This window comes from Balaenoptera ricei, chromosome 1, assembly GCF_028023285.1.
Source record: "Balaenoptera ricei isolate mBalRic1 chromosome 1, mBalRic1.hap2, whole genome shotgun sequence".
Classification (NCBI taxonomy): Eukaryota; Metazoa; Chordata; class Mammalia; order Artiodactyla; family Balaenopteridae; genus Balaenoptera; species Balaenoptera ricei.
The window spans coordinates 79,023,363-79,043,589 of NC_082639.1; the positions used below are offsets into that span (position 1 = coordinate 79,023,363).

The 20,227-nt window shown below is 38.9% G+C and overlaps 1 protein-coding gene across 9 annotated transcripts in view; it reads left to right on the plus strand.

Moving 5' to 3' along the window:
- Positions 1-20,227, plus strand: part of LRRC8D (leucine rich repeat containing 8 VRAC subunit D) — a 109,823-nt gene that overhangs the window by 22,456 nt on the left and 67,140 nt on the right. Inside the window, exon 1 of one of the 9 annotated variants that reach the window (XM_059926008.1) lies at positions 11,791-11,884. The exons of the other annotated variants lie outside the window; for them this stretch is intronic. The gene's annotated coding sequence lies outside the window, so the exon portion shown is untranslated. Of the gene's footprint in view, positions 1-11,790; positions 11,885-20,227 lie in introns of those variants that run through there. 9 annotated transcript variants of the gene reach the window in all.

Below are 20,227 nucleotides of genomic sequence, written 5' to 3' on the forward strand. Positions count from 1 at the left end.
AGCCTCTCTTGCTGAGACAGAGGTACTTTTAAAGGTAGAAGCCTGACATCTTTATTCATTAAATGCCATTTTTCATCGGAGTAAAATTGAGAACGACTTTTCTCAAATTCACTGGGTAGGTTACAGTTTCACATTGCTTGTCTTACTCCATCTCAGAAGTGCATAGGTGGAGAACAAAATGCTAGAGGAAAGGTTGGTTTTATGCGCAGAGTTTTTGCTTCTTCATATCCCTGGCAGCTCCTCTCTCTGCGGACTAAATCAGACGGACTTTTCCCCCAGTGAAAGTCCGGTCTTGTTTCCCCTCCTTTACTTGTCTACCTGGTTGAACTCCAGTCTTGCGGAGGGACACTAAAGGAGGTGTGATGGTTGAGAGGAGGTGAGAGGCAGTTTGGTGGGAAGATTGTAGCCTCAAATTAAATGTTTGAATGAAGTTAAAGCCAGTAGGATCTTCTTTCTCTTTCTTTTGGAAGAAGGGATCCATGCAAATGACTAGAGGGGAGGAAAGTGAGATTCTGCAAAGAAGGGCCTCTTTCTGTAGCAGGGAGGGAAAGTGCAAAATCACAGTACTATGTGCACTTAGCCCCTTCACCTTATTGGGTGGTCAAGCTTTCTCGGGAAGCAGGGTTGGTTGTAGAATTTAAATTCGTGATGTCCTATGCTGACTATACCACTCTAATGCTGATGTTTTTTGTAGTGAAATATTTACTACATAATTAATTTTGCTTTGAAAGGAAAATCTTTTGTAGTTACTCAGCCTGGTACATTTGTACTTTCCCCTCCCTCCCTTTCTTTTTCTTATTAGCAGCATGGAGGTAATTTAAATTATAAGATCCTATTATTCCAATAGTCCTTCAGAACTTTAATCTCTTTTAAAATGCAGGTGCTTTGAGCATTGTGATATTATCAGTAATTGGCATAATTGTGTTAGCATTAAGTAGCCAAGATACACTATGAGCGCTGAGCAATTAATTTTATCTTTTTCTAGATAGATGTGGACTTCTCAAATTTGAATTTAATTGTGAGAAGTCTGTGTTTATGCCTCTTCTTGCCAAACACATCATGAGATTAAAAGTGAAAACAAGTCATTAAGAGAGACTCTTGAAAGACCTGTACAACCATAGTATTTGCCTCTATTTTTATACCCAGGTATACTCCTGGCCCTCTGATTCATTAATTTACCTGAGGACTTTCCTCAGCATCTGTCATTCTGTTTCAAGATAAAAGAGAACAGCCTTTGTGACCTCCCAAACTTGTCCCCTATTTAGGAACAGGATTTACTCCCACCGTAGTGGAATTTGATAATAATTAATTAATAACCCAGGAATAATAATAAATGGCCTTTAGATCCTCATTTTCTGTTTGTTTACAGAGTGCATTTTCTATATCTCCTGTATAATTTATTACTCTGTTTAACAGTCTGAAATAGGATTCATTTATTCTCTTTGATGGAGCGAGGAAACTGAGGCTGATAAAATGTGACTTGTCAGTGGTCATACTAGTAAATGGACCTGCTGGGACTTGAACAAGAGTCTTATGCTTTATAGTGCTTGGCTCTCTTATAATCTGGAAAGTGGCCGCTTAAGGAAGAGATGGCAACGCTGATTCAGATGGTCTTTTGCCTTTCTAAAAGAGAGCTGATAAACACTGGCTCGAGATTAACTTCACCTAAACCTCCAGATCTTTTCCCATTCCTCTCTACCCAGAGCTTAGGGGGTTTTATTGTTGTTGTTGTTTTTTCCATGTTTGAAATTTACACTTCCTCTGTGTTAGTGACTAGATTTAGCTGTGTTTGCATCATTGTGATTTGTTTTCTGCTGCCAACATTCTAATGGCATATTTTAATTTACAGATATCTTATGTCAGGTCTTAGTGAACAGTATCTTTTTGAAAGGTCAGATTAGCATATTTTAACTTCTTAGAGTAAAAAACAACATTTCTGGTTTACCCCTAGGACATAGTTTACATCCCAGAAAAGAAATAATAAATTAAAAAATTAATAAATGATGTATATAGCTCTCTTCATACTCCACTACCCTACATACTGTATGACCACTGTACATAGCCCCCCAACTTCCCCACCCCAGTTCAGGATAACTTACTGAAAAGCTTATATTATAAAAGACATGGGCAAATCCATATACACTTTATATATTAAGTATTTTTGTAATACTCCCCAGATGGAAATAAGTTTATTTTTCTTATTTTTGCAACATTTAATGTTGAGGCTCTCTTTAGCTAGGATTTTTATGTTATACCGAGAAGAATATAAATTAAAATTTAGAGTATATTTTCAATGGGATATGCTGGATAAAATATTTATTTTGTCTTCAACAATTGAAGTATCTGTAGTGATCTATAACTTCCCCTTTGTAGAATTGTGTCAAAGCATCAGGGGAAAGGGGAGAAGGGGGGGGGGAGGGAGGGGGAGGAAAGGGAGATAAACTGAGTGATCTTTTCTTTTATAAGTAAGGAATGGAATGATATATGCATATTTTCTTAATACACAATGCACTGCCACTTCTGTCTGTTTTGAACAGTTGCAGTGGCTTGTGAACTAAGAATGAAAGGGTAACTAGCTTTGATGTTAAATGCCAAGGAAAAGTTTATGGCCAAGAGAGGACTAGGAGTGGAGATAAATGTGCATTAGGATTTTCATTTTTTCAAAACCCTCTCTCTTTTCCTTCATGTCTATTATAAAATAAAAACTATCTTCGATTGGAAATTGTGAACTTTAAAACAGTGGTTCTCAACCCTTACAAAAATCAGGAAACTTTTATTTACTACTAAAAGATTTCAAAGATTTTGACTTGTTCAGAGTTTTACTTCTCATTTCTGATGATTGGTAATATTTAGTGACAGAGTCACTATTTAATGTTACTTAACTGGACATACATTATAAAGAATCACCACAGCATCTTCCCGTATTTGTAAAATAGTAGTACATGTATGAGTGGGACAGGGGTTCAGTCTACTGACTTCTGCCAGGATCCTGAAGTCCACAGGCTGGGACTCAGGACTGAAGTAAAACAACTGCTCCAGGCTGAAAATGCAGAAATGGTGATGTACAGTATGTTAGCCGTCAGGTTATAAAGATTCCCAAGTGGAATTTTTCCTCTTTGTTGTACATTAAATAGGTGACGTGTAAAGTCCTGACTTTGGATCTGATCTTGTTTCTGGGTTAATTGTTTTCATGGTCAGCTTTGAGGTCCTGTAGTTACTCAGTCACGGGTAACTGGAGTTCTTCTAAGAGCATTCTCCCGACATTCTCCCTACGGTGGTTCCTTACGTTTGTCGAGTCAGGACTCCGACACCAGTCCCAGGGTCACCACTGTCATAACTGTCACCATCTGCAGCCTTATATTCATTTCGCAGAAGCTAAAAGAGGCTTCCCAATCTTAACCTTTACAGTTTTCAGTAAGTATATAGAAGGAGAGAGATTATTTACCCTGTTCTGTAGTGGAAAAAGCTGACATACAGGTTCATATTGAATCTGTCTCTCTGATTTCCATGCCCATTGCTGAGGTTTTGGTGTTCTGTTTAAGGCAGATTAGGCAGGGCACCAAAATCTGTTAGGGTTAGTGCATGATGCTCTTTTTTCTGGTTAAAAAAAAAAAAATCACTTTCTATTTATTGAATGCTTTATATGGATTATCTGTAGTCTTCCTGGTGTTGTGCAGGGTGGGTAATATCCCTGTTTTATAGGTAAAGAAACTGAGGCAAGTGGAGATTGTAATTTATCCAGGTCACATGGACAAGCTGAGGCCTGGCCTCGGATCCAGGTTTGTCAGTCCCCAGGCTAAAACATTTCTGTCATCACATCTGCTTCTTTCTCTGTCCTTAACCTCACCTGTGAAGAGAAATGAGAACATTTTGTTTAGTCTTACCTACCTTTTCAGCAAAGGTTCAGTTAAAATCATACAGAACATGCAGACTTTAGGGATAGGGACATGAAAGGGTCAACATTTTTATAAGTATTTTTGGCTTCCATGCAGTATATATGCTCTTTTTCCCCCCAAGGAATGTATACTTATATTCGTGAGTGTATTGAATCTGTTGGTAAGAATTTCTTGAGGCAGTATTGTCCACAAGCAGTATCGCTGGATCTTAGGACATAGCATACTAATTTTACTAGGAACTGCACAGATTGTTGTCAGTTTTATATCTCCACCAATTCTACACAATGATTTCTTTTTTTATTAAAAAATTTCCTGATTTTTGCTATCCATTAGATGTTCATTGTGCCTCATGGTTGAATTTTGCCTTGTTTTGATTATAAGTGAGGTTGAGCATCTCTTCATGTACTTAATTTCCCTTTTCTATGAATTGGGTCTCTTCCCCTTTTCTTGTAAGAAGTTCCTTGAAAGAATTCTTGTGGAGTTCCTTGTATATTCTGGAAGTTAATGCCTTGTTAGCTGTGGATATGGTGGATACTTTCTCCCAGTATGTCACTTGTCTGATAAGTTTGTCTGTGGTGCCTTTCAGTAACAACAACAACAAAATCTTTAATTTTAATGTAGTTGAACCCACCAGTTTTTAACATTATTGTGGTCTGTGCATTTTGAGTCATTTAAGAAACCCTTCCCTATTCTAGGCTCATATTATAGTCTCTCTTCACTTTCTTAGCTTTATAGGTTTACTCGGGTTTTTAAACGATTCGAAGTTTAAGATATGAGGTATAAATTCATTGTTATTTTTTAAAAACTGTTCATCTTGTGAGCCAGTTTCTTCAACACTATTTACTAAATAACCCACTCTTTCTCCACAGACTTTTGGTGCCACCTCTAGCATATAAGTGTACATTTATACAGATCTCCTTCTGAGATCTCTGTTTTGTTCAGATGGCTTATTTGTGTGTTCCTGGGTCGTTGATTCACTTTTTTAAATTACTAGGGCTTTGAAATATGCCTTATCTTGTTACCCGTACACTTATATGACTTGATATTATTATCATGATTGATATAAATTTAAAAGTTCAAAACTATTTGAGATTATTTTGGGTGGCTGTCTTGCCCTTATTTGTATGTGCTAGCCCTTTACATCTGCAAATGTATCTTTGAGAAGTGTGTTTACTCCTTCGGGAATATTATTTATTTAGTAGCATAATTTAACGTAACCCTAACTTTCCTGACATTACACTTTCTTCTCGATTTTATTATTATTTCTTTTTTTTAGCAATCACAGCTCCCTTTCATGCTTGGTCATCTATGTGGGGCAGTGGGTGTCTCACTTCAAAGTCCTCTCTTCTTCAGTGATCTGCACGTGCTCATAGATCTGGGATATGCATTCCTGATATGGCTTTTGAATGAATGTTTTATGAGGTGTGACGCCGTAATATATGGCTGAATACTCTTGAAAGCCTGGTAATTATAGATGTCTGTTTATTATTGGGAAAACACTGCCAGTTTCAGCTCGGGTTTTCTCCAAGTTTACTTTGCTTCACTCTTTTCCCAGCTCATGGGGGTCTCGTTCTCTCTCCAGTCTCCAGTGTGTGTCACACTAAATGCTAGGTTGCTTTATTTGATAAGCAGGCATTTGCATGTCTTTTTTGTGTGTGTGTGTGTGTGTGTGTCAATTCTTTTTTTTTTTTAACATCTTTATTGGAGTATAATTGCTTTACAATGGTGTGTTAATTTCTGCTTTATAACAAAGTGAATCAGTTATACATATACATATGTTCCCATATCTCTTCCCTCTTGCATCTCCCTCCCTCCCACCCTCCCTCTCCCACCCCTCTAGGTGGTCACAAAGCACCGAGCTGATCTCCCTGTGCTATGCGGCTGCTTCCCACTAGCTATCTATTTTACATTTGGTAGTGTATATATGTCCATGCCACTCTCTCACTTTGTCACAACTTACCCTTCCCCCTCCCCATATCCTCAAGTCCATTCTCTAGTAGGTCTGTGTCTTTATTCCCGTCTTACCACTAGGTTCTTCATGACCTTTTTTTTTTTTCCTTAGATTCCATATATATGTGTTAGCATACTGTATTTGTTTTTCTCTTTCTGACTTACTTCACTCTGTATGACAGACTCTAACTCCATCCACCTCACTACAAATAACTCAATTTCGTTTCTTTTTATGGCTGAGTAATATTCCATTGTATATATGTGCCACATCTTCTTTATCCATTCATCCGATGATGGGCACTTAGGTTGCTTCCATGTCCTGGCTATTGTAAATAGAGTTGCAATGAACATTTTGGTACATGACTCTTTTTGAATGATGGTTTTCTCAGGGTATATGGCCAGTAGTGGGATTGCTGGGTCGTATGGTAGTTCTATTGTTAGTTTTTTAAGGAACCTCCATACTGTTCTCCATAGTGGCTGTATCAATTTACATTCCCACCAACAGTGCAGGAGGGTTCCCTTTTCTCCACACCCTCTCCAGTATTTATTGTCTCTAGATTTTTTGATGATGGCCATTCTGACCGGTGTGAGATGATATCTCATTGTAGTTTTGATTGGCATTTCTCTAATGATTAATGATGTTGAGCATTCTTTCATGTGTTTGTTGGCAATCTGTACATGTCTTTTTTGTCTGCCGTTCTTAAGGTGCTTTATGGATATAAGTAGAGGGACACAGTCCACCTACTGAAAGGTACTAAGCTTGCATAAAAGTGTGATAAAATGATAATGTAGAATGTTCTACGGTCCAAAACCTGCTTATAAGACCAATGCCCTTGGGCTGTTGGAATTGTTCTCCTATTGTGCTTTAAACAGGAGGTATTCACCTGCGTTTAATGACAACAGCCCCAGCCTCTGACCTGACCGACCTCACATCCTCAGGAGAGGACTTCATCAGTGTGGACATTTTCCATTTCTCATTCAGGTTCCTCTGTGATCACCTTACCAGCTGTCAGGTCCACCTGTCTTACCAGCTCCTCTCCAGTTATTCTAATGTAATTGACAGCTATGCTACTTCATTCGTTCAACAGACATTTGCTGAGTTCCAAACTATTAAATCTTAGTTCCCTTATCTCTCCTCCTCCTATCTGCTGTACACCAGTCATTGTGCTAAATTCTGAAGATACAATGTGAGTATGACACAGTGCCTGACCTTAGAAGATAGACACACAAATCATTAACTGGAACTTAGAATGTGGAATACTTTACAGCAATACCTTGTAATAAATAATAATAGAGAGTGGGGCACAAAGGAGGGAGTGCTTTGTTCTTTCTTGTTTGTGAGGAAAGAATTCATGCCGGAGGTGATTTTAGTGCTAAATATTGGAGAGATAGGATTATTTATCAGGCTGAACAGAAAAAAAAAAAAAAAAAAGGAAGAAGAAACAGCCCAGGTTCAGAGCCCGATAAGGAGCACCAAGTATGTGGGACTGGAGCAGAGGGGTCGTGGTGCAGAGGCGAGGAGAGCACGAGGTGCATCTTGGTTCAAATTCTTGGTCCAGTCCTGTCTAGGGTCGTACATTGCTATTTCTGGAAGTGTGGACTTTTTCCTGGCAGCATTGTGGAATCATCAAAGGTGAAATAAATGCTTAAGTCACTGTCTTAAGGTATGTGAAAAGAAAACAGGGAGAAGCCCAGTGGCTGTTGAAATAATCCAGGTAGAAATAATGAGGACCAGACCTAAGGTGATGATGGCGGGAAAGGAAAGGAGAGGATGGATTTGAGAATCACTTAGGAGAAAGAATTGTTTGCTGATTTGGTGGAAAGTGGGAGGGGAGTAAGAGGGAAGAAGAAGAAAGGTGACTCTTGATGTTTCTCGTTGGGAAGATCCACTGTCTGAGGGTGTCATTCATCGGGATGGAAAACAGCAGAGGAGCAAGTTTGGAGAGAGAATAGTGAGTTCAGTTTGAAGTAAAGTTGGGGTGTCTGTGGGCACTCAGCTGATCTTGAGAGACCCAGACCCCAGGAGAGAAGTCAGGGCTGGAGACGTGTATTGCGGAGGGAGTGGAACTGGTGGTTCCAGCTGTGCAGACAGTTGAAATTCCCAGGGATGGCCCAAGGACCGAAGACAACAGACGGAAGAAGGGGAGAGAGAAAAGAGGACCAGGGAAATCCACAAATACAGATGATAGTAATATTAAGCACCAGGGTTTTTGGTGTTGTTTCCGTATGTTATGTCAGAGAATTTTTACAATACCCCCTGAAATAATTATTGTTATTGTTCTTTACAGATAAACTATCCAAAGCTCAGGTAAGCAACTTGCCAAATCGCCCAAGTGTTACATAGGGAAAACTGTCAGGTGTGTCCAAGGCCACAGGAAGTTCAGGTAAAGATTGAAAAGGGGAGATGAATTTGGTGATTAGGTATTTAGTTGGTAGAGAGTTCTGAAGTCTAAATCTAGGTTGTCATGGGTGAACAGAGTAGGAGTTGAGAAGCAGGGGCACTGAGTGGAGTGTGTTTGTGTGTGTGTGTGTGTGTACACGCATTTGTCCACGGAGGAATATTTTTTGTGTATCATGGTTACTAGAGCTTATATTTTAGTTGAGAGTAGTGGAGAGGAAGTGACTGAAGGTAGAAGAGAGAATAACTAAGGGAGTAAGGTTCCAGAAAAGATAAGGTGGCCAGGGTCTGGAGTACAGGCTTGTCTCGGGAAGGAATAGGGACGTTCATTCCTTTGAGACAGGAGAGGAGGAGGGAAAGACACGTGCGACTGTGGATGAGTACGCAAGTGGAGGCCGCGAGGAAGTTGAGAAAGTTCCTTCCTGACGGCTTGGGTTTTCTCCGTGAGGTAGGAGCAAATGAAATCTGCCGAGAGCGAGGGGACCTTGAGAAGACAGTCGAAAGTGAGTTCACAGTTAACTTGGGAAAAGGAGCTCACTGACTTAGGACAAGTAATAGTCCTGTATCATTCAGGGCCCAGCTGGGGTTTTGTCAGTGGGGATTAGATGCTGGTGGTGGTGTTTTTTTGTTTGTTTGTTTTTCTGGTTGATAGAGGAAGATGAATACCATGAATGACCTTTTAAACTAAAACACACAGCCCTTGCCTGCAATGTTAAGTTTAGATGCTGATTTAAGGAAGCTTCAGGATGTTGGATCCAGGGTGGGGTGTGGAGGGAAATAAGACAGAAGGAACAAAAATTGAGCTTAGGGAACTTGTGTTCTAGTCTTAGTTCTTCCAGTAACAGAGAATGGGTTTAGGGGAGTCAGCTAATCTCTCTGAGCCTCAGTTTCCTCATCTTTCACTGGAGGAAGTTACTCTTCATGTCCCCCAAGCCTCTTGTAACTCTTAGGACTTCTGTGAGACTTGTACCTCATTGGACGAAAATGAATGGACAAAAGAATAAGAGTCGTTTGAGTCCTGTCATTTATCATTCATGAGTCCTGATAACAGCTCTAACGCCAGTGAGTATTGACAGCGCCAGTGAGTATTGACAGCGTGAGACTAGGACAGCCGTCAGGTGACCGTGTCCAGGTCTCTGCCACTGGGCTGCACCTGGCAATGGGAGAGAGGTAGCAAGTCAGGAAAGGGGGAACAGAGCGTGGGGCTATAATGGGAGTTGGGCAAGGGGCAGACAGGGTGGGTTTGCTGTGTGCCAAGGCTCCCTGAGACATCATTTCGTAAGGGTGGTCATAGTCTTTGTGTTCCTCATCTACATTTTCTTTCCCTATACGATTGCATTTTATTTTCACTGGGTTTATTTCTCCCTCTTAGTTAAAAGTGTGCCATGTGGGAGAGAATTCGACAGTGGAAGAAGGTTAAGCATTATTTGAAGCATCTTACCTTTAAATGTCCTTTCTCCTTCCCATCTCCTTCATTACACCTTGCTTTTCTTTGCCCGTAGAGAAATCAGAAACAGTTTGAAGCATTTCATCACTCTTCTCAGTTAGCTGTGTTCTTCCCCTGGAAAGTTTATTCTTCAAAGCCATGAACTGTTTCTGCCTCCTATTAAGAGCAGGGATGGCATCTTTAAGCCCTGGAGGGTGTGTGACCCTAGCATTAAAGGGTGAATCCAGATCAGGTGAGTGACTCAGAGATGATTGTAGTGATTTAACATGCCTAAGCAGGTGATAGGACACTGTTTTTAAAATTAAACCTTTAATATTTCTCTATGCTGTTACGTATTTGAGAGAAACTTGGGCATTTCCTTTTGTCTTCATTAAGCTGTTACACAACTTAATGCTTGGAAAATTCTTCACAGGAAGAAACAGGGTGTAACAGTTCGTGTGAGACATTTTTTGAAAATTCGCCTTTTTAGCTTAAGTCTGAGAATATTCTCTCCACCCCCCTGCTCTAATTTCTTTCAGAAAGTGTTAATATCTCCACATAATTAAATATTCTTCAAAGAGAGACATACTAAAAAAATTAAAACCATTTAAACACAAAATTAAAGCATAGTCTATAAATGTGTTCTTCCATTTCCTGAGAAACAACAGGAAGGATTTGCTTTCTCAAAATAAACTAAGTAGCCTGACTGAACTCAGAATAGTAGAGATCAAAGATTCCAGCATCATCACACAATGGGAAATTTGCAGTCATTTTTTCTAACCTCGGAAAATCAAGTCTAATACTTTTTTTTTTTGAAACACAAGGAACTAGGATGTGTATATACAATTTAGAAACATACCTTTGGCATATGTGAAATTGTGTAACCTAAATATGTCTAGGAGAGTCTATTTCCAAGATGTATTTGATCAGTATGGGCATGTTAGACATGCAACCATGGAAAGTGTCCTTCAGCATTAAACTTAGAATAGAGAAAAACCAACTGAGTTTCTATATATCCATATAGCATCTAAACTTGAACTTGCTAGGTTAGTGAATTATTTCATAGCTTGGCTAGTAAGAAAAGTTTAGCAGCTCATGTTGACCATGGAACTACATTGAAGAAGGAATCTGCTATGATAATCATAATAATAATAGTATATGAATTCCCAGGCAGGAATAGGGGCATTTGTTAATATTTCTCTACTTCCAGAAACGAGGAGTGGGAGCCCATTTTAAAGAAAGGAAATCAGTTGTGTTATGGTTGCCAGATTTTTGTTTCTGAGCTATCAGCAAGATTAGGGAGAAAATATGTGTTATTCATCTATCATTAATTTGTAGGCTCAAAGAATATACAATTTTATATTTCTTAAATATAACATAGGTCAACATTTTGAAATATTGAGCAGTGTTTATATGTATTGGGGAAATTATGTATACATTGAGAACTTTATAGACTTTCTCAATAGACTAGTTTTTTTTCTTTGTCTTTCAAGAAAAGGTAGAAAAACAGATCTCAAAGTAGTAGACAGCCCATGATCTCAGTTTCTTTCTCAGTCACTTTATTTTTAACCTAAGTCTTTTATATTTACAGTGGGTCTCTTGTAGATAACGAATACGGGGTCTTTTTTAAATCTTCTCTGACAATCTGTGTCTTTTAATTGGTGTATTTAGATGATTCACATGTGATTATTGATATAGTTGGATTAATATCTACCATGTTTGTCCAACTGTTTTCTATTTGTTCTTTGTTTCTTTTTTCCCCTTCTTTTTCTGTCTTCTGTGGTTTTAAGTGCACATTTTATATGGTTCTATTTTGTCTCCTCTTTTAGCATTTATTTCCTTTACAGAATTTTTTAGTCCTGGCCCTGGAGGTCACAGTTGATCTCTCACTTTCTTAAACAGCAACAACAACAAAAACAAACCAGAAAACAAAACATTTGTGTGTGTATGCATAGAAAAAAATTTGAAAGGATATATATCAAGACATTAAGAGTAGTTATGTCTGAGTGTCAGGATTGTAGATGATTTTTTCTTTTTTTATAGTTTTATGTATTATCTGATTTTTTAAAAATAACAAACAAGTATTGCTTTTATAATCAGAAACAACGAGGCTCTTTTCATTTTGAAGAAAAGGAAAAGGCAAGTCAGAGCAGAACAAGCTGAAAATCTCCCATGGTTCTGAAATTTATACCCTTTCTCTGCTTCTAACTTGAGGTAAGCACATTGTCCCACTACACCAGCACTCCACAGGTAGGAAATAGGAAGGGGCTTCGCAGCTTCTCACCTTGCCCTGGGAAGGTTGTCAATTCTTGTCCTCTACCATCTGTGCCTATACAATGAGAATGAACCTTCTGAATGACTTAGCGTCAATTCACCCTGTGGTTTGACATAAAAAAGTTTTCCATCTAATACAGAGTAAACCAAAACCCTCTATTTCTGCATAATTAAGTTTTCCTCTACCTGGAATGTTTCTATGCCTCTTAACCGTCTTTCAAAAAATAATAAGCAGAATAAGAACACTCGAAAACTAAAGTATAGCTTTCCATGTAAAACTTGTAATAGTTCTTATGGTTTGCTGGTATGAAACCCGTTCTCTTTTTGGGCAGGGTGGGGAGGGGAGTGTTAGGGCTGGTACCTATGGTAATAGGTGAAGATATTGTAACTAGTGTGAGGCTGTTGTTCTGTCTGGATTTGGGGGAATTCAGTCCCCCTTGTGAAGTTTTAGAGAAAATTATCACTCCTGTTCTTGCATTGTTAATTGTATCCTCTGAATTTACTTGTGCATGTAAACCAAACCCAATTAAGGTTTAGGAAAGTTGCATGGCTCAGTGCAAACAGATGAAATGTAGATATTTTTAAAAAATGGTTTTTAGTACCAAGTCACCTGCCAGGTGTTTTCAAGAAAGTCATAAATTTTGTAAATACTGCAGTTTGTTAGCCTGTATAATTGGGACTATTATCTTTTGCTGCTTAATTGCTGCATTCAAGTAGACAAAAGACAAGTGAAGCTTTTTGTGTCTTCTGAAAGAAGAGAGTCTAAAAAAAGCGAACTCTTTTTTCTCTTCTTCCAAGTGAAAACCTATAGTTCTCCATTTTAATGTATCTTATTATAAGTGTCAGGAAATTTTATTTAAGGTTAGAAACGAAGTAGCAGTCATATTCTGTTTAAAGCTAATAGAATTATACATTTTGATATGTACAAAAAAAATTAGAAAAGTTATGAAATAAGTGTAAAAAAGAATTCATTCGCAATACATTTATTGTTGCAGCTATGTTAAAATAGATACAAATTTTGAAGGGAATGCAAAAATATAAATATTGCTATTTAAGGAATTATAAGTAAAATTTAACAAGCTTTCTTTATAATATTCTGATGTTAGACATTTTACAAGAAGTAGAGACATCAGAAATCAAGTCTCTGGGATGCTTACTAAGATAAGTTGGAAAAGGTATTGAATTTTTATATTTGCAGTATAAACCATATTAGTAGACTGTTCAGTAGATGGGGGGAGTAAGGTAAGTAATCTGACTCTTTTTTTAAACTCATTTCCGAATGAGAGACTTGATACATGGAGATACTAGTGGAGAAACAATGATGAAAAGTCCAGGGCTTGTTACCACGTTAGCTCATTTATTTAAGCATTACCTGTGTTGGCTTGGTGCCTTTGACCTGCTGCTGGTGGTCCCTTTACTCTGGTTTTAACTTGTCGAAGTCTACATTATAACATTCTCTCTGTCTTTTTGTTCCTCAGGTACAGCTGTGAAAATTACGTAAGTGAGAAATGGTTTGGGGGTAAGAATTGTGAATGGAGGAAAGAAATAATCCTCTCATTATGTAAATACAGGGAAGGAGGATTATCTGCAGCCCTGAGCTTTCACCCCAAAATAACTGATAGTATAATAGGTCATCTTTGCTTTTATGAATGTAAACCATAATGCTTTAATAACTACTCTTAGGAAAAAGTCAAGAGGCACTAATTTTGAGCTACCTTTTCATCCTTTTATTTCATGATGATTCCTCTATGTGTTTCCTTAATCCTTTGCTCTTTGAAAGAAGTATGAACTTGTGATCAGTCCTGCCACAAAGACCCAGTATGAGATCTAGATATTAGAACAGTGCATTGACAAAGAGGCCAACTCCAATTTTATGCTTTCAGGAAGTGGTTGTAAATAGTGAAGTGAAAATTTTAAAATTGCAGAAATGATTTTGGCAGTAACCAATAAAAATACTGAGTGTTAAAATAATCCTTACATAATTGCCAAATTGATATACATTTTATAAATACATATAATGAATAAAATATATGAAGTATTTTATGTATTTGCTAAAATAAAGTTTCCTGCCTTTTTTTTTTTTTTCCTGCCTTTTTTTAAGTGTTTCATTCTAGATGAGTAATTCTTATGTTTCAGGACACAGTAACACTTAGACCGAAAAGCAACATTTTTACAACAGTTTTAAACTACACTTTACCAAGTAGTATTCCCACTTTATGGATGGAACCTAAAAGCCAAGCAGTAAGTTTAAGTAGTAGGTCACACATTAGATGAGCTATTCATTCCTATGTAAGCTTTCATCAGAGCTGGGAAAGAAAGCTTACAAATCTCCTACTTAAGGCAGGCTTTTATCTGAACCATTCCAAGATTAAGGGAGTGGACATTTTCAGCTTTTCTAGAAGAAATAACCTCTGCACTCTGATCTCTTTCAAACTAATCATATTTTAAAGTAAATACTTTATGCTAAAACTTAAGGCAACTGATTTCTTTCTTAATAGAAATAGGTGTACATCGTCCTCTGTGAAATAACTAACCAAAGACAAGCCCATGTTCAACCTTCTCTGTAGTAAGTTTACTAATTCCAAAGCTTGTTACCCTTACCTTACAAGTGCTATTTTTTAAAAAAGGAAATTTAGAGGATTTTTTTGAGATTTAAAAAAAAAATTTTCATAGGATATTTTGAGATTTTCCTTGAAAACTTTCTAACGTTTTCCATTCCTCCGTTTAGTTATTATCGATAGGGGCTTTGACAGGAAACGTCATTTGCTGCAGATGTGATGATCTCCTGGGATAAAGGCAGGTGGAAGTTGCTGGGAGACAGACTTCAGCTTAATATGGGGAACAGATCTCCTTTAAAGCCAGGCAGAGCTGGGCTCAACTGCCTGGCACTGTCCAGGTCCCAGCACCGAGGGCACAGAGGCTGTCCGTGCTTGACCGAGGGTGTAGAGAGACCTGAAACCTCCCATGGGAGGGGGCCCAGAGATGCCCTCTGAGGTCACAAAGTACATATTCAGTCACAAGCTTTATGCTGGAAAAACCTTTGTTCAAGTACCAACTCTGCTACGTATTGGCTGTGCAACCCTAGGAAAGTAATCTAGATTCTCTAAGCGTCAGTTTGCTTGTCCTTAAAATGAGGATAAAATGATGTGAGACTTATCATGTGAATTTAATAGATCTAAAGCACTTGGTGTAGTTATTCCTTCTGATTCTGTAGCTTTTCGCTCTCTGCCCCTTTTCTGTTCTTTTTCTGCCCTCACATTCATTCTTTTACAGTCTTTATCTTCTCTCCTGTTCTCTGCCTGTGCCCTATGGCCTAGGGATGCCCTGAGCCCCTTCGGTAGCTTTACCATCAGTATCTTGATTCCTGGGCAAATCAACGAACAGCTGGTGATCCTCTGTGTCCTTTGGAACAGCACCGAAGACGTTAAAAAAGCCAAGATACATTGCTGCGTTAGCTTTCCTATGTGCTTTTACTATGGCACTTTCAGCTTCACAGTTGGTGGTCATGAAAGCACTAAATGGAGTTGGATATGGATAGAGAAAAAATTTTTTGTACAACAGGTTATGAAAGTAAAAATCTGTGTTGGTAGCATTTAATTTTTCCTCTGTTTTGGGGTCGGGCTCCTAATTGTGAATATTATATTTGAGAGAGAAGAAGAATATCAGGACCACAGGGCCAGAAGCATTGTTTTTTTTTTTTTTTAAGTCAATGGGTTTTTTTGTTTTTGTTTTTTTTTAAATTTATTTATGGCTGTGTTGGGTCTTCGTTTCTGTGCGAGGGCTTTCTCTAGTTGTGGCAGGCGGGGGCCACTCTTCATCGCGGTGCACGGGCCTCTCACTATCGCGGCCTCTCTTGTTGCGGAGCACAGGCTCCAGGCGCGCAGGCTCAGTAATTGTGGCTCACGGGCCCAGTTGCTCTGTGGCATGTGGGATCTTCCCAGACCAGGGCTCGAACCCGTGTCCCCTGCTTTGGCAGGCAGATTCTCAACCGCTGCGCCACCAGGGAAGCCCAGAAGCATTGTTTTTAACAGGAACGCTTAACGTAACTTTAGGGAATTGCTGTGGGTACTAAGGGGGCAACATAAAAAAATTTATTTACTACATGCTATTTGAAGACCCACTTGCTTGACAGAGTGATATCCCTTAGAAATGTGATGGAAACTCATTAGTACATCTTGACTAAGAGGATTTGGTTATACCATTAAAGAAGTACAGGTTATTAGAGCTGGAAGGCATCTTTGGGGCCACGCAATTCAATGATTTTCTTTTATAAATAGTGAAATGGAGAATCAGAGGCATGAAGTTTCTTGTTCCTTGAAACATAACCCTTTGTATTTAAAAAAGGCACATCAGGCAGATGTGGCCCCTACCACTGTAGCTATTTTCTTACATTCCACTGCAGTACCATGATTCCTGCCTCTGGGCCTGGAGTCATTTCCCTGTGGCTCAAAGATGGTCTCTCTACTCTGTTAGCCCTGATTGTTGAGTAATGCAGTGATGCGAAACTTCCTGTGTTCTTACTCAGATTCTTTCTTTTGTTCATGTTCGATGATTTTATGAAATCTTTGGTTTATTGGATTGCTGTGGCCCAGGAATAATCTACATAGGCAAATATTGAGACAGTTTAGTTTTCCTGTGTTCGACAGTTTTGTGATCTCTTACTCTGTGCCAGGCACATTTATGTTTTTATTTTTATTTTATTTTTTTATGTTTTTAAGTAGTTTACGTGAGTTAACTCGAGAAGACAGCTATAATTACCTATATCCAGTTGTCAGGTCAGAAAACTGAAGCTTACAGGGCTTCAGCATTTGTTCCAGATTCTACAACTGGTAAGCTAGAACTAGATCCCAGGACGGTTTTTCGGACCATATGTTCATCATCTCTGCCTTGTCTACATTTTCTGCTCCCCTTACTGCCTGTGTAATGGGGAACAGGGCGTAGAATTGAAGATCTCATGGCAAATGATCCAAAGAGGATCATCTGGCCTAGCCTCTTGGCTACCAACAAATGAGGTATGATATCATACGTGAGGCATTCGAGGCCTTGTTTTTATTTATTTATTTATTTTGGTTTGGTATTTCAAAGTAAAAGTGGTCTTTTAGTTTTTCATTATTATAAAAGTAGTAAATCCTCATTGTAAGAAAGTATGAAAATATAAGAAATAATGGAGAAAATTAAAATATCCTTTATAGCTCTGATGATTAAAAGTGGTTTCAAATCTCAGCTGTATCACTTGCTAGCACTGTTTGACTTGGGGCAAATTTTGTAGCCGAAATGTCCATGCCTCAGTTCCCTGTGCATAAAACAAGAATAGTCATAGTGCCTGCCTCGTGCAGTAGTTAGGATTAAGTGGGTTTTTATTTGTGAGGCATTAGAATAGTGCCTGACACATAATAAGAATGACATGAGTGTTGATTAAATAAATGATCACCCATGTCAACGGTCTTGCCATCTGTGACCCCTGGGGAAAGAAGTAGAGGCAGACCCAGAAGGTAGATTGTGCAGTGCCGTGAATAGATAATGGGCCAAGTTGTGTGGAGACAGAGGCAGGGGAGAGTGGCCCGAGACCCTCTGCTTCTATTTGCTTCCTTAGTAATCCTAATAAACTGGCACATTAATAAAGGTCTGTCTCTCACTTTCGTGATACTAAAAATGATTCTCCTCTTTCTACTCCTTGCTTTTAGGGAGCCCACAGAAGCCAAGCCTGTTTATTTGAGATTTTTCTCTTCTAGGCTGTGCCAGACATGAATTTCCTTTCATGTGATATTTTCTGTGGTCTGTGTTAGTTTAGTTCTTCCTTTGTTTTCTTGTGCTTTGGTGTGAAGAAGATGCCCTGTTTATAGAGCCTTGGTGTCTTTCATGTATAATGCATTCTTAAGCTAACTCCAGTTGCTCTGACCCTTTGAGATTTTTAAATTGCTTTGTTCCAGTTTCTAAGCATTTTTGAAATATTAAAAATGCTCATGAGGGTGTGGGTCATGGGAAAACTTTTCCCAGAGTTGTTTGTTCTTAGCAAATTGTGAATTTGCATGGAGAGGTTTAATGCTGGGTTAAATTCTGCCAGGTGCATTGGTCACTTGAACTTGAATTCCCAGTTCTGTTGATATTTAAATCCATGTTTCTTTTTTTTTTTTTATAAATTTATTTATTTATTTATTTATTTGACTGTGTTGGGTCTTCATTTCTGTGCGAGGGCTTTCTCCAGTTGCGGAGAGCGGGGGCCACTCTTCATCGCAGTGCGCGGGCCTCTCACTGTCACAGCCTCTCCCGTTGCGGAGCACAGGCTCCAGACGCACAGGCTCAGTAGTTGTAGCTCACGGGCTTAGTTGCTCCGCGGCATGTGGGATCTTTCCAGAACAGGGCTCGAACCCGTGTCCCCTGCATTGGCAGGCAGATTCTTAACCACTGCGCCACCAGGGAAGCCCCTAAATCCATGTTTCTAAGGCATGAAGTGCAGAGTGGGAGCCTCTTAAACCTAAGTACCTATGTTGCCTATTGTCCCATCAAAGAAAGGTCTTAAGTAGTGCTTGGGTTTGCATTGAAGCATCGTGTCAATAGTCAGGATCAACAGATGTGTCTGTTCTCAGATTTTTGTCTTTGAACCAAGACTTTCCAAAAAGAACACAGGCTTGTTTTGAATATTGCCGCCTCTGGGTGTGAGTGATTATGCAAGTCAGTAGTATTTTTTTAAACTATTCATAATAGATGCAGAGGTCTGAAATTGCAAGAAAAACAAAAATACTTTTTCAAACAGCTTGTACAAAGCAGCCTTTGAATGCAGGTGGTCCTCAACTTACAAGGATTTGCAATTCTTCCTCCTTCTGGTGAAAGACACCATCCACCATTCCCACTTGGCCATTTTCCATTATATAGCCTTCTCATTTAACTCCAACCTGCAGTGAGTTGCCAAGTTGTCTCAATTCTATCTTAAACTTAAATTCTTACATTTTATCCGTTATGTCTTAAAACTCTCCAGTGTGCTGCGGCAGTGCAGAACTCCTGTGAGGCCACCGTCCTGTCTCGCCTGGCCTGCTGAAGCGGCCTCCAGCTGCCCTCTCTGACCTTGACCTCCAGTGCTCTGTACAGGCTGAAGTCGAGGGGTTTTTGCAAAACAAAGCTCAATGTCAGTGACCTGTGTAAAACCCTCCAGTGACTTCTCATTGCCCTCAGAACTCCTGCCTAAGGAGTTAAAAGCCAGACCCCAGAAGGAGTCTTCAAGACCTTGCAAGAGGAAGTCCCTGCCTCTATCTGGAATCTACAGCTATTGCCCCGCCTCACCTCCCAGCATACTCCAGACTCACACTCCCCTTACAGCCTCACAGAACTTCTTTCTGTTCCTCTCATCTGCTATGTTTTCATGACGACAAGCCTTCAGGGTGTGTCTGATGTCAAGAATGCTCTTTCCTCCTCTGCTGCTTCACTTTTGTCTAGCTAACTCCTATTTCTTCCCTTTTTCTTAACTTAAATGTCATATTCTTCAGGGAGTCCTTTTTACCCCCTGAACTAAATGAAGTCCCCTTGCCATTTGTTTCTGTGGTACTTTCTACCTCTCCGGCATTTCACTTGTTACATTCGTGTGCCTCTTCTAATAGATTCTAAGCCCCCTGAAGGCATAGACATGTCTGTCTTGTTCCACACTGGATCCTAGTACCTAGCACACAGTAGGATCTTGAATGTTTTTTGAATGAATGAACATGTTCCAAATCACCCCCATATTATTACTTATAGTAAGCGTTTGTCAAACAGCCCACACATGCATTTCAGCCAACTCCTTCCGTTGACTTAAATTAGCTTAGCTTAATTGTACTAAATATGTACAAACATGAAGTAAAATATATACTCCTTATGCTTATAGCTTTTATACCACTATTAAAACATTTTAAAAATCACCAATAAATGCAAACAATATTTTAAACCATTAAAATTTAAATTAAACATGATGAATGCATTTTTTGCTGAGACTAAATCACCTACGTCGATTTTTTTAAATTACTATAAAGTTGTTGCCTCGGGTCCTAATATATACTTAATGCATAAGAGTCTTTTGATTTTGATAATAGTAGTGCAAAAAATACCTGTTGGCAATAAATATGTTATTCAGAAGCACATTATGGACTTGAAGGCCTTGCTTGCTATCATCTCAGGACCATCAGATAGCAGCTGTGCCAGTGAGCAGTCCTTGAATTACAATTTTAATGATTTTAATGATTTCCAGTTTCCTTGCTAGTGCAGTCAGTGTCTTGTACATTCAAAGATAAGGCTAGCATTCCAGAGTTACTGAAA